The sequence below is a fragment of the Lagopus muta genome, chromosome 12, assembly GCF_023343835.1.
Source record: "Lagopus muta isolate bLagMut1 chromosome 12, bLagMut1 primary, whole genome shotgun sequence".
Taxonomy (NCBI): Eukaryota; Metazoa; Chordata; class Aves; order Galliformes; family Phasianidae; genus Lagopus; species Lagopus muta.
In genome coordinates, this window is record NC_064444.1 from 607,761 (window position 1) to 622,823 (window position 15,063).

The 15,063-nt window shown below is 47.3% G+C and overlaps 1 protein-coding gene across 2 annotated transcripts in view; it reads right to left on the bottom strand.

Moving 5' to 3' along the window:
- Nucleotides 1-15,063, bottom strand: part of ZFHX3 (zinc finger homeobox 3) — a 510,916-nt gene that overhangs the window by 246,224 nt on the left and 249,629 nt on the right. The window lies entirely within an intron of this gene.

Below are 15,063 nucleotides of genomic sequence, written 5' to 3' on the forward strand. Positions count from 1 at the left end.
TGACACGGTGTATCTGAATTTCCACCATTCTACACAAAACATTTTAATCTTCTAGATGTTTCGTTTTCTAAAGAAATGCAGAAATAAAGAAGTCCTGTCTTCTGCAGTTCCCTCTCAAAGTTGGACTTTGCTGCAGTTTCTTTAGTTATCAGATCGCTCTACATCAGCTGTCACCCATACTATGTCCTCTGCACCACGAGAAAAAATAAATCAGCAACAGTCTCTCCTATTCTCTCCAAGATGTTATGTCACACAAAAGCCATTCACAGTGTAAAACAAGTGCCATCTCTGCACTAGTCTGTTACACAACATTCACACGCAGTCACTGCCTTGCCATGATGGGTCCACAACTCCAGCTTGCCATGAACCATGGGCAGCCACAGGGGCTCACATTACGTGAAGTTGCATTTTTGCCTTAATTAATCCTACTGTTCCCTCAAGGTGTGGCTCTATTCTGTCTCAGCACACAGGAAGGGCCCTGCAGCTGTGTCCCACCTGGTCAGAGAGATCCCTTCTCAGACAGCCAACACCTTGGCAAAGCCCTGCAAATTTCACAGTCTCTTCTTTCTGCTGTTGAAGGTTTTTGCTTTGCTACGAGCAGCCTCCTGCTTTCTGCCATCTTACATTTTCCAAATTGTTCTTCATGGACCTGCTGAATGACCGAAGGGCCAAACCATCGGCAATCCTACAGTGGTGAACAGGAACATATCCAAAACCACCTAGCAATACAGGGCTTCAAGAGATGTCTCATTTCTGAGCTCATCTTCATCTTTTCCCTTCCACTGAGCAAAAATGGTTAAATACACAGCAGACACCAGGGCTACGCACAAAGCAGATCTCTGGGAAGGCACTGTGTTTAGACCCAGAGCCATTACTTAAAAAAATAGCACAAGTGGAGCTGCCACGTGTCCAAATTCCACACATCCAGGAGGAACAGGCTTAATGGGGGAGTATGAGTTAGGACCTATTATTTGCAATCACCACTGAATATGCTGAGAGAACGAGGGATGGAAAGGCTACAGATGCACTTAGGGCAGATTTGGTGCTTTTCACTTCCTTATATCAAGTATACATGGCATCAGATTTCCACACACAGAGTACAGACCCAAACATTAGGGGATGGCTCCAGAATCTGCCAGAGAAAGGTACCAGCTGGTCACAGCAGCCATCTCTCTCTCTCTCTCTGTGAAATACTCCGGGTTATTTTCAACACAACAATGGAAATGCATGCATCCTCATAGAACATATCTGGTTGTGCACGCCACACAACGCAGGTGCGTTCATAACATCTGTCTCATTTGCAATCCATGCAGTACATGATAGCCTGCCTGGTAAAAACTGGAGATGGACAGATTATTTCAGGGGTTTTTTTTGTCCAAGACACACTCAAGTGAGGTGATTTCCAGGTGAAAAAAAATTATCAAATTAATGAATGACCCCAACTCTTCATCCCATGCATTTCTAACAGCAAATGCAAGTTGATAAGCAAGTTCCTGCATGACATGAAGATGTGTGCTCGTCATGCATAGGGAGGCAAGAGGCAGAAGGAAGTGCAAGTTGGTGCACACCAGGGAAACTCTCAGGTAGGTGCAAAACTGAAGGAGCTTTCAAGGGAAGGGGACCCAATTTGTGTCTTCATCGATAATTGGTTTGCTCGCATGGAGTGAGCAGGCGGCTCAGGCAGAAAAGGCACTGGAAGAAAGTGATGGAGTGAAACAGCAAGGGCTGTGATTCCCTGCCTGATGAGTTGGAGAGAAATTGTTAGTAACGGAGGTAGGTCCCAGAGGGATTCATTAAGTGACTGGCCCTTCACAATACCCTGCCACATCTGACCTGGAAACATTAACACTCGGCCAGTTTTACAACATCCAAGTGTGAGCATGTGGGAAGAAAAGAGCACGCATCAGCGAGCAGCGCGTTCTGCACGTATGTGAGTGCACACATGGCCACAAGTCCTGCAGAGCACGGCTGTCCTGCACGCAAAGGAATCCCCGTTCTGCCTGGGGTGAAACATCCAGCACACATCTGTCAGCAGACATGCCCCTGCTACGGCAGGGAAACCCTTCCAGCACCATGCAGCCACAGCTGGGAGCCAGAGGTGGCTCTCAGCAGCCAGCGAAGGATAGGATCAGAGAATCAGAAAGGTTGAAAAAGACCACTAAGAACACCTGGTCCAACCGCCCGCCAACCACCAATACTGACCACTAAACCACGTCCTAAATACTACATCTACCCAAAATAAAGGGCTCTGATGAGCCAAGATTCCAGCACCAGAAAGCTACCTGCTGCAGGAAGCTGTGACACAGGGACAGAGGCAGGTAGGTAGGCGCAGAAGGGGAATTACAACAGAGTTACATGAAGCTTAGCGAGATGCCCTCGATTTCTGTCATTTCATATATAATTCAAAACCGCTCAGCAGAGCTTCATTCTTTAGCTATCCCTGAAACGTGGAGTTTTAGAAATATAGCCAGAAAGAGCCATGTCAGTGCACCAACAGTTATCCAGGGGAAAACAGCGTTCAAGTCTCCATCAGTGATCAGAGCCCACATGAATGGCACTGGCAGAGTCCAGCAGCAGCAGCCACACAGGAGGGAACCAAGAGACATCCCCAGTGTGCTCAGTTTAGCCCACATTAGCCAAATGATTCCTACAAATAAGATGGAATCACCTGTCCAGAACTACATTCCTATCATCCCTATGACTATCGCTATCTTAGTTCTCCTGGAATCAGAGACATTTCACACCCTTCATTCACTTTCTACTGGAATGGAATCACAGGATTTCAAGCATTATCATTCAATCCAAAAGTGTTTTAAAAGGCTTAACAAAATCTTGAGGGCAGAAGAAAAACAAAAAAAAAACAAATAACAGAACCAAACAACTGGCACTACTGTGCAGGAAAAGGGAAAAACACTGCAACTAAGATGCAAAACAGTGGGGAAGAGACAAAGCAGAGAGATACTGGATGAAACTGGCAAGGTGCAGAGGAGAATTCTCTCACGTGCAGAGATAGCTGGCTGCCTGAGAGGGACAGTGCCAGCACGCAGAGATTGGACAGGCACAGGGCTGAGTACCTGAACTACATTACGTAAGAAGGGAGGAGAGCAGTAACTTCTACATTTTGAAACAGCAAAACAAAGGCAACAACACAAACATCAACTGAAATAAGGCACTAAACATGCACAAGGAGAACAGCTGTCCTTCAGTAGTACTTTGCTGGAAGGCAGTCAGTTATTCATAGCCAGGCCAAACTGCTGGGCTCTAGGCACAGGCAGGTTGAGCACACAATACAAAGTCTTGAAAACTTGTTAACATGCAGATAAAGGCGCTGCCTTTCCTATCCATAGCTTTCTTAGGTTTTCTCTTCAGGGCACAATTCAGGACACAAACAGTGCAGAGCTCTGCACCCACACCTGTGGCAGTGCAGGGCCAGGCAGGGCTGCCCATCACCCTCTGACCTCTGCGCTGTTTTCTTTTTTACCTACTGGTGCATAACATCAAATTCATACAGGAAGCTTTTGACTTCAACAGTGTTTATCAAACGTGTTTTGGTTTTTGTGTCCGTCCTCGCCCCCCCAATGGTTCAGCACAGGAACTCTCATTTTGTCACTGGGAGAGAATTCCCACTGAGCAGAGCCACCTACTCTGTCCCAGGTCAGCATTTCTCTAACTTAAGCACATGCCTGATCTAACAAGAGTCTCCTGAATTAACTTGCTTTTATGTTAAAAAAATAAAGAATAAAATAAAAAGCAAACTCTGCTTTGGGAAAACTCTGCCAACAAACAGCTTTTATTGTTTATGTATGACCGCTCTTCTCCCAAAAGCTAAGCTCTCTGTAAGCATTTTTAATGGGCTGCTCTGTACCAGCAGACAATTTGCTAAAAGACAGAGATCAGGAGGACTTGGTAATCACATATTAGTATTTTTTAAAATAAAAACTGACTCAAAGTTTTTTAGTCAATTAAATGCATCCAGCACATCATGTATGTGATGTAATGACAGCTCGAGACTAGAAATGCTTTTGATGCATTATTAACCATAAAAAAGGCATTAAATACCAAAGCTTGAATGCCATAGGGATGCATATTTCAATAGGAATTATTTTTCAATATATGCTTAAAGTTTATTTTGGTAAACAGATGACTGTGGGCTGTCACAGATGGAGACAGATTTACATTTAGTTGAAGTCTTTTTAAAAAGAAGGGCAATAGCTGGACTTGGTGAGCACACAGACAGGAACATAATTCCTTCTTCCGGCTCAAAGAAGGCTGAGCAGTAGCTCAGACACTGCCCCACTTTGGAATATTCATTTCAGGGTGGTGGTTGGGAATAATACCAATAAAACCTTAAAAAAAATGAAGTGTCTCCAAGCAGGAAGCTACAGTAGAGAAACATGCGATGCCATCACCCAATCTGAAGGTGTTACAGCCATACATTCACCCGCTGAATGTGTGATTGGAACCCAGACCAAAGTTCAGAAGCGCTGTAAATGGAGCTGGCCCTTCTGCTGCCACATCCAGCGAATCCTTGCAGAACCCCCTGCCCTGCACGGACAGCATTACAGCCACCTATGGCCATTTATACAAAGCCAAACAAGACAAGGGAAAGAAAAACCATGCAGGAGGACATCTGCCAGCAAATTTCTGCTCTCAGCTCACAAGCATTCTTGACTCTGATTCACAGAATCATTTCAGCTAACAGAACTAAAACCCACTGGAGGAAGGCAACACTTCTGCTGATGCACAGCCCCGTTCTTCACCCTCCCAGGCTGAGCAATTTGATACCTTCCATTCCAGGAGAAGTGTCATTTCTGCATACCAGCATTAGCTATTTACTCCTGATATTCAAATTATGTCATCTGTTTCCACATATATGAACACAACCCTATGTAAAATACTATTAGATGCACATATATTAACATAACTGATTTTCACTTGCCATTGGAGTTCAGTCCTAAAATATCAAACCCAGCCCTATCGGTTTTACAGGGACGTCACGAAAGTGAGGTCTGTGGGATCAGCCCCTTTATGTTTACATCTTCAAACATTTGTAGGCTGTTATCATGCCTTCTGGTACTCATCTCCTTGCCAAGCTACACATATTTAGCTCTTTTAATCTCTCCTCATAAATCAATCCCCTCAGCCCCTTAATCCTTTTTGTTGCTCTTCCCTAATCCCCTCTGCTTTGTTGATATCTCTCAGTGCCGCAGTGCCCAGAACCGAGCTCCATCCCCAGGTGCAGCTGCAGGGCCCGCACTGCAGTGCATCCCCCCCACCCTGCAGCCCACCAGGAGCCCAGCTCCAGCCCACAGAAGCGCAGCAAGGCCGGCAGCCCCCGAGCCCCCCCAGGCCCCTCTCTGCTGGCTCAGGCCCCAGAGGCCCAGCACCATCACATGGAACGCCAAAGGCCCAGAGTAACACACGGTGTGAGCCCCACGCACAGAGCCCTGCCTCAATGCTAACAATTATTCCAGGCCTGCAAGGCCTTTACCCGCTGCAGAGCTGTGGTGAAGTGGCAACTCTGATCTCACAGCTATGTAAACTGTCGTTTCTTTCCCAAAGCGCTCACGCACACGCACTGTTTTGATCAGAAGTGCCAGTTCACCATTTTGCTACCAAAGAATGTTGCAAAAAAGAAAAACATAGGTTAAGTTGCCTTTAATGTTTAATTCATATACAAGAACATATTGCACGTGGCAAAATATAAAGGAAGAGCCAATGTCAGCGGGTTATGCAGACTCTGCCAGACCTCCACTTTCAAAGAGACACAGCCTGGGGAATTACACAAATGGCCTCCCACTGCCCTCTTAGTTTCTTTTTATGGCAAAATGCTTTGCTTTTATCAATTCCTCCCCCTCCTAAGAGTCCCAGAGGCTCAGGCAAAACAAAAGGCAGATGCGCAAAATGCACCCTTCTCTGAATGGAGTGGGAGACTCAATCTGCAGGAAAGCAATCGACGGGTGGAAAGTGCTCTCAAAAAGTAAAAGCTGGTAAGCGTAGCCCATTTCTGCCTGGGTGAAGGAATTCGGCTTAGGCCAAAAGAAAAATATACAGAAAAAATAGGGGACTGCTCTTTTCAAGCCCCCGCAGGCACTGCTGCATTAAACTGTGTCACCCTGGAGCAGGCAGAGAAGGAGCATGACTCTATTGTTGCAGATAACCAGCTGAACCAGACACGAGAAGGAAGCGATCCTGCAGCAGGATCCAGCAGCTCCTCGCAAGGAAAGGAGCTGAGCCAAGTGCAGGCACAGTGCCTGCCAGCTCTGACCCTGCTGCAGGCACCAGAACAGCACAGCCCCAGCACAGACACAGCACCAAAGCTCTGGCAAAACAGCTTCCTTCTGGAAAGGCAATTCCTCCATTCGGGCAAAACTTGCTAAGGTTTCCTCTTGGCAAAAACAGGCACAAAAACAGGAACATTTCTTTCCAGAGAAAATATTTCAGTTTTACATTTCAAAATGATTTTTCCCTTTCTTTCATTAGTAGACAGTATCACAGTCAATACTAAACATGTTTACTTGTTTTCATACAAAGAATTTATTTCTAATGCAATAGTGCCAGCCTCATGCTAATCCAAGACAAGCAGATTCGTAGCAGTCTCTCTCACCTGGCTAATTCAGGTGCCTAATATCCCCGCTCTGGCTCAATTCAGGGTTATGCTCTTATAAGTTTGTAAGAATTTAAGCCAAGCTGAATGTCAGGAAAGAAAAAAAAAAATCCCTCGGCTGTAGGTACTGTACATTTCTAGCTGTGGTTTATTTTATTACTGTTATTGTTATATTTAGATCAGAAGAAATCTCTTCAGCTGCTTTTAGGCTGAAAATGGAAGGAATAAAAATAGGAAGTATTTTAATCTATAAAATCTTCATTTCAAAATAAAGTGGCTGTGCTCTGCCAGTGCCAACTCCCAGAGGCCGGCTGCTGCCTTGCTCAGGGCAGGGTAAGACGGTGCAGCGGCACTCAGGCTGGGACAGCCCCTGTGTGCAGCTCAGACACTACCTTACACCGCCCCGCTACTGAAAACCAAAATGAAACCATCCCAGCACTCCCTCAGTCACAGTGCTGGGGCACCAACGCCGTACCAACACCGTGGCAGCAGCTCCAGGGCAGCGTGCTCAGTGCCAGGCCGCGCTCCCAGCACCCACAACCACAGCTGCCACCACAAATTCAGCGTGATCAGTAATTCCACGCAATGTCTGTAGAAGCCTCAGAACAGATTATGAAAAAGGCTGTGCCACATGCTACATTCCCCACCCCCAAACAGCTGGGTGGGAAAAAAGCAACAGAAGAATGGCTCCTATGGGCAGACCAAAGCACTCCCTTCTTGTCCGAGGAGCACAGTGCCACCTCCCCCCCACTACTTTCCTCTCCTTGTAACACAGCTCTCACAAGAAGCACGCCGTGTTTCAGAGCACCAGCAGAACTGCGTGGTGGGAACCTGCAGTGCAACTGCACCCACAGAGGGACCCAGCAGAGCGGTGCAGGAAGGGGCTGCGCAGTGCCACATCGCACACAACTCAGCTCCTGCACACTAAGCAGGAAACTAAGCAGGATTTTGGGAACATTCATTTTCTGTCTTAGATTGTTAGATGCTCTTATGTAATTTTTGATGGTAGAGAAAGAAATATCAGTAATTGGCAGAGAAAGACATACAGAGGAGCAAGAGAATTTTCCTGCCTGCCACCTTCTCAATCTCAAGATGTCACCAACTCACACACAAAAACCTAACTGAAGATTAAATCTGTAATAATTTGCTCAAAATCAGATGACTGCACAGTCTGTCTGAAGCATTACCTACATAATTCAGTGTGAAACATTATCTTCAACCACGATGTCAACTAATGGTAATGACCAGCATCTCGAGTTTTCCACAAGGAAGAATGTTTGAACTCTGGATTCAAATTGCACACACACACCAAAAGCCTCTTTGGCTGAAGTTCATCTACAACACATTCACCTATTGTGCAGACTGAGTCAAAACTGGCAATCCCAGCCACCATCACTGCCTTGTTATTCCCCACAAAGCCCCTCATCTCCCAGAGGTTCCTGCACTTCCCAGGAATGAACAGAGCTGCCACCTCCAAGCACTGCACAAAGCAAGGAGAAGCTCCTGGCACCCCCACTGCAGGCAGCTTCACATGAAGGAATTTGCTAAGCTGTGGGAAAAGTCTATTTTAAACTCTGGATTCTACTTTTTACAAACATAACCTACAGTCATAGGCCAATAGATACGGCTCCCATTAAAGTTTATTTACACTATGGAATTAATCTGTTTACAAGTTATATTGGGAAGATGCGACTGCGCAGCAATTCATCGCACTTCTGGTTTAATACTCATCATTTAGCGCCAAGTAGAGGAACGTGGTTGAACAGAAGGACGTGAAAGCCCCCAGCCAGGCTGGAAGCATGCTGAGCAGCCCAACGGTGAGCATGTGGCTGTTGTCCTGCTCTGGAGCAGGCCCTGCACCCACCTTCAGCACAGAGCACCGCATGGGTGCGCTGCCAAAGGTGCTCCCAATGCTCACCCAAGTCGCCATCCTTGTCTGTTCTGCAGCTTTCATGCATACATACAACTAACAAAACTGACTGAGAACTGAGATGGTTCCTCTCTAAATCAGCATTTCAGAGAGCCTGCTCGCACATCCTCACAAAGCTTCTTTTTTTCACTGTGGTACTCCACAGAAAAGTATTAAAAGGTTCTACGCTAATAAGAATCAACAGGAAAAAAAATCTAAGTACAAGCACTTAAATAAGTTATCGTCTTTTTTTTGCCATAAATCCCCCAGTTGGGAAATGATAACTTACCATTTGCTGATCGGGCCTTAATCCAATTGCCTTCAGTTTCTCAGTGGATGAAGCACTGCCTTCTGACCTGGCTCACCTTCACTCAGAGGTGACACGAGCCAGCCGCTCTCTGTCCCTCAGCACACAGCTGCCCCCACATCGCAACAGCCCTGCACACGGCGCCAGGCCGCCACGGGGACACCGTCTCACATCACCCTGAGAGAGGAGTGTGGGGGACAGATGGCCACACTCCCAGCACCACGGGCACCTACTGTGCAGAAACATCTCTGATGGACAAATACCACCTCTGGTGACGGCAAGCAGCACGATGGGTCAGGGGGACACTGCACACCCGCACAGCCTCAGAGTCTGGGGGCACAGCTGCAGCACCCGCCTGCTGCCTCGCGCTGCTCTGTGGCTACAGCAGGCCCAGCACTCGCCAGGAGGTGAAAAGAACCCAAATGTATGAAGATGGGAGGGCAGCCCACAGGCTGGCTGGGCACCCACTGCTCACCTTGCTCTCTCCCTGCCACATTAATTACCATCCCATCCACCAGGGCCAGAACACAGCCCTCACTGCATTAGTACTAATTAAGAAGAGTAAGCTTCCTACTGCAGCTGCTTAAATCACTCTCCTCTACTCAGTCAGAGTCGGGGAATGCTGACAATCTCAGCAAGAGCGGACAGCAATGTTCCACAGAGCTCCAGATTGACAGGAGCTGCCTGGCCCAAGCCTTAGGGAGTACAGTACTGCAGGTAAGCAGACCTCGTACACACTAAGTACCATTCTTAAGAATAACACTGAGTACCTATCTGGATACTAATATCCAATGGAATACAGAAATTCTCTGAGCCATCCATGCTTAAGGACTGGGAAAGACAGGACTCTGTCCAGCCAAAACAGGAGAGAAGTCTGGCTGCTGAAGGATCTGTACGGTATCTGCTAAGCAGTTCTGAGATAACCCAGCATCCCTGGGTTTTGCTGACAGCAGACAGGAGAGCTCTATGCCCTGTCTCTTACTAGTGGCCAGCACAGGTGATCTTGCTGTGTGCTTTGTTAGCGCACACAGAAGCAGCTCAGGCTGTGAAGTGAGAAGTTCTCACTCTCAACTATTAGATTTTGTGTTTTAAAGTCTCTGGATTTTTTTCAAATGCCTTTTAAAAGCCAGGAAAAATGACAACGTATAAAAAGAGCATTATTCATACTGCAAAGCAGGAGAAAAAGGCATCTCTCCCTTCTGCCTATCACTGGGATACCACCTTCAATTATCTCACGGCATTACCTCTCTGTAGGACCAGCTCTCCTCACCACGCAGGCCAGACTGTGCTCAGCTGTACCTGCAGCCCTGTACTCATATCCACAGCCCCGGGATGGGGGAAAAGGCTGTGACACCTGCACTGACTGCTGCTGTACAAGGAACAACAGTTTCTGCAAGACGTGGGATTGTCTCTACCTCAAGTACTCGTTACAACTGAGTGGTGGAGGCCTAGAGAGCAATAAGGAGCTTCAGCTGCCCCAGTTCAGCAATATCCAAACCTTTGGCATTTGGTGTATAGTCCTCTGGAATGACAGATGTGTGCTAATCACTTGCTATTATTTTAATTTTTATTGCTGAACAACTTTCAGAATCAATAGAAAACGATGTTCTGCTCCAAAAAGGATGCAGCATGAAGGAAAGCACACTCACGAGCAGTGGGAAACCCAAGATGTGCAAACCCAGAATGGCCAGGGGCCAACGTCCAGTGCTCACACAATGCTGATTTCTCCTTGCACCAGAGGGCTAAATCACATTAAGTCATCCACAGAAGCATTAAATAGTTTCCTGACATTACATTTCTATGTAAGCAGTTAAAGCTGTTGCCATAGGAACATTAACAAATATAGCAATGTGTATAATTGAGAATAAAAATGGACCGGAAAAACAGGACAAAAATGACCCACGCAGCCACAAGGTTTGCGCTCCACACCCGCACGACATGATGTGTGCAGCTGGCACGTGGCAGGGCAGCACCAGGCTCCCACCCCACCAGGCACACAGCCTGCCGAACCCCCAGCTCCCAGCCTCATAAATAGCAGGAACACATGTTCCCATTAGTCACTTGCTGGAGGGGAGCTGTGGGGTATGTGCTGACAGTCTAAGCACTGAGATCTAATTTGAATAGTATTTGCATATTCCAGGTAGACAAAGTGTAACTGTATTAAGAAACACAGGCACGGAGGATGTACAAAGTGAGACAGCAGTCTGACGACATTTACCTGAAATCAAACCCTTCCCCAGCACATTTCCTAATGCGTGTGCCAGGGCCCCTCACAGCTGCTGCTGCCCGGCCCAGCCGGTCTCAGCGAGGCTCTTAATTAAACTTCCACTTGCCAGGAATGGTTTGTGTTTGCAGAAGTGAGGACACAGCTTTCCTCATGGGAACATCAGAGGGCTGCTCCCTCTGGGTAACACCATTTCCTGGCTCCAGCAAGGAGGAGGTATTTCAAGGTAATCCAAATGCAATAAGTGTCCCTCACCGCTGTTGACTGAGCTGAAATTCTGCATGCTATTTCCAAGCATTCAGTTAGGACTAATGAGTGTCTAAAGCTGATGATAGGTCTGAATACAAGCCATCCCTCCTCACCAGCTTCCTCTTGATCTTTAGAAGCTCAGTGATCTCTGGCTGGAGCGTAACCTCTGGGAGCTCAAAGGTTAAGTTTTGGGAACGCAACCAGGGTCTGAGCAAGGCAGAACAGAACTGTGCTGAGGTTATGTCAAGGCACTGCTGAGGTGGGAGAAAGCCCTGGCATTGCACAGGTGGCTGTGGCTGATGCTCCACTTCTGACAGCAGAGAGTGCCAGGAAGGTGCTGTGCCAGGGGCAGGACATCCCCGGTGCTCAGCATCACCCCTGCAGCTCCCTGTGGTCAACAGTTAGCAATTATCAGAACGTGGGCAAATACCAAATCCAACGCATTGCCATCTACCCACTGATCTACTGTGAATCTCCAATGCAAGAAAACAAAAGGCTGTACACACTATCTGCAAATCAATGCTACTTCATGCATTAGAGAAAAAAACAGTCCAGCCATTGTTTTCCCCATAGTTAGTGAGATAATGGTGAAAAAGGTTTTTCATATCCTTACATTCCCTAGTAGAGATAGTTTTATCTTCCCCTTCAGCCAACTGAGGGAACACTAGCTAGGCTATAATCTCGGCACCAAAGTGCAAGACCTAGAAACAAAGTACAGTCACCTGGTAACATCGTAGCAAAACCCATCTAAAACAAAACAAAACAAAACAACTTGGAAGAAAGAACCCAGAGCTTCAACTCAGCCATTCAGCTCTGGAACAAGATTGTAATTCATCACTAATTGCTACAAAAAGACTCAAAAATACCCATCTCAGTTCCTAACACTTCCTCAGATCTTAAAGGTTTGCTGTTATCTGTAACGTTACCCCAGACACTTCTGTGCTATAAACATGCTGAGTTGTAATACCATGATGTGATGGGAAGTACACCAGCAACAGCAGGGTGGCAAAGTCTCCGGCTACCGCAGAGGATGAGCCCAAACGCAGAAGCCCAGAAGTAGGGATGAAGGAAAAACACTACTTACCCTTGGAAGGCCTCAGGTAGGCAAGGATCTGCCACAAGATATACCTCAATCCTTAAATGAGGTCCGAGAAGGGGTGGATCCTGGCTCCAGCCCTTCCATCACTTGGGTACTTTACATGTACCTGAGCTCCCCTGGGCTGGTCCTGCCTCCCCACCAGGTGCTCCATCATTGCTTCAAGCTGTGACAGCATTTCTGCTACACAAGCCTTGCATTTCATTCCTACCCCCACTCAACTATGTGCAAAATACATCCTCTTCTATTCCGTTTAAATCAAACTGTCCACCATAAAATGGTACCTGAGTGCTCCCAGTTCAGAAACAAACTGAGTTCACTAAGCAGTGTGACCAGCTCCTACCTTCTCCCTCTTCCTGGGCAGGAAGCTGCCTCAGATGGACTCTCAGGCGCTGTGCCAGGTGTGCTCACGTCGCATGGGAGAGAGGTGCGTGCTCTGCTCTGCCACGTGGGGCCGCAGTCCTTTTCCCCTGGAGCTCTGCAGGTCACGTGGAGCACAAAATATTGCTGAAACCTTCACCAAAAATGTACTAGCAAAATACCCCAAACCACGCACCGTAAGTACACTGCTGCAGGACAGTGAGAGCACTGGATGCTGCTGCAGTGCTAGGGTAATATGCAAGATGGACATCTGACCCTACACAGTATGAACCTTCTCCTATTCCCCATTTAGGGGGATCACAGAATCACAGAATCACCCGGGTTGGAAGGGACCTCAAGGATCATGTAGTTCCAACCCCCCTGCCCAGCAGGGCCACCAAACATACACATTCAGATCAGGTTGCCCAGGACCCCGTCCAGCCTGGCCTTGAACACGTCCAAGGACGGGGCATCCACAACCTCCCTGGGCAGCCCGTTCCAGGGCCTAACCACTCTCCTAGTAAAGAACTTCCCCCTAACATCCAACCTAAATCTTCCCTCCTTCAACTTAAAACCATTTCCCCTAGTCCTGCTGTTGTCAGCCCTTTTGAAGAGTTTACTCCCCTCCTGGGTGTAGGTTCCCTTCAGGTACTGATAGGCTGCAATGAGGTCACCCCGCAGCCTTCTCTTCTCCAGGCTGAACAAGCCCAACTCCCTCAGCCTGTCCTCATAGGGGAGGTGCTCCAGCCCCCTGATCATCTTAGTTGCCCTCCTCTGGACCCTTTCCAAAATCTCAATGTCTTTCTTGTACTGAGGGCTCCACACCTGGACACAGTACTCCAGATGGGGCCTCACAAGAGCCGAGTAGAGAGGGACAATCACCTCCCTGTCCCTGCTGGCCACCCCTCTCCTGATGGAGCCCAGGATCCCATTTGCCTTTCGAGCTGCCAGAGCGCACTGCTGGCTCATGTTCAGTCTCTCGTCCATCAGGACCCCCAGGTCCTTCTCTGCATAGGGAGGGATCACCCTCCCTATGTTGTTTGTTCCACGTCCATCCACAAGGACAGTATCTGATATTTTCCCCTCCCCACGGAGCACTTCTGCAGGACTTTCACAGAACGCCATTCCTCCCACCAGGAGCTCTGAGCAGAGCCAGCACAGAAGTCCAGGCAGGCTGTGCTGTTAGCAATCTGATCACAATATATTTAAAATAATCTTTTGTACAAGTTCAGAGGGAAGAGCTAAACACTGCTCTCAGCTCTTGGCAATGACTTTTGCAACACTGCAATGAGTTATCACATTTTGACCTTTACATCTAACTCACCTTCTGCGATTTGCTGAAAAATCTTCGACCACCACATAAGCAAAAATAGCACGAAGACTACCAGAAGACAAGTGCAGGTTGTGCTGCCAGCATACAGCAGCAGAACAAATGCAAACATCAGGTATCTGTACAGGAAGCAACTCAACTACTTCCTAGTGTTGGATTTAATAGCAAATTACCAGAGACACTACACATTACTACAATCTGCACATCAAACCAGGCAGAAAGCAACCTGCAATTATACAATTAGATTGATACACAAGCTTCCCGCTAGTGTTTATTTCTGCTGCCAATCACACTGCTTACTGGAAAACAAGGGCTCTCAGCATCTGCCGTGCCTCGCACTTTTTCTCCTCTATTCTTTTCCATTTCGAGGGGAAATCACACTGCACTCCTCCAGCAGCCCGGTGAAGCTGCCTTTGTGATCCCCTCACGCTGAGGCGTGTTCTGGCTGCACAGGAGCACAGCTCTGCCTGCAGTGAGTGCTCCATCCCAGCAGCAGCAAGCTGTGTGAGACACGGCAATGGGATGGAGAGACAAACTGATTTTATTAGCTGATGAAGGCAGCTCATTGGAAGCCAACAAAATCCTTGATTCCAAATGAAAAACATTAAATTTCAATCATATTCTCATGCTCTGCCCTGCCAAAAAAAAAACCATGAGAAGTGAATACAGTTGAAGTTGTTATATCAAGGTTGGTTTCCTCATAATACAGTGCCTGGAGATGAATGAATATCGAACGCATCTCAGATAATTCACAAAAGGTCTGCTAGCTTAAGTTCAAGGCACTTATGATCTTTAGGTCTCTGTGATAGCTTATTTTTCCCACCCAGCCTTTAATGCCACCCTGTTCAAATGGTTCTGTTTTCTGTCTCACAAGCATCGCTCAACTTGCAGACACCTATCAGAGCCTGATGCTATGGCCATACACCTCTTTGTAAAACAAGTCCATGCCCCACACTGATTACAGATACAGCAGCAGCTGTA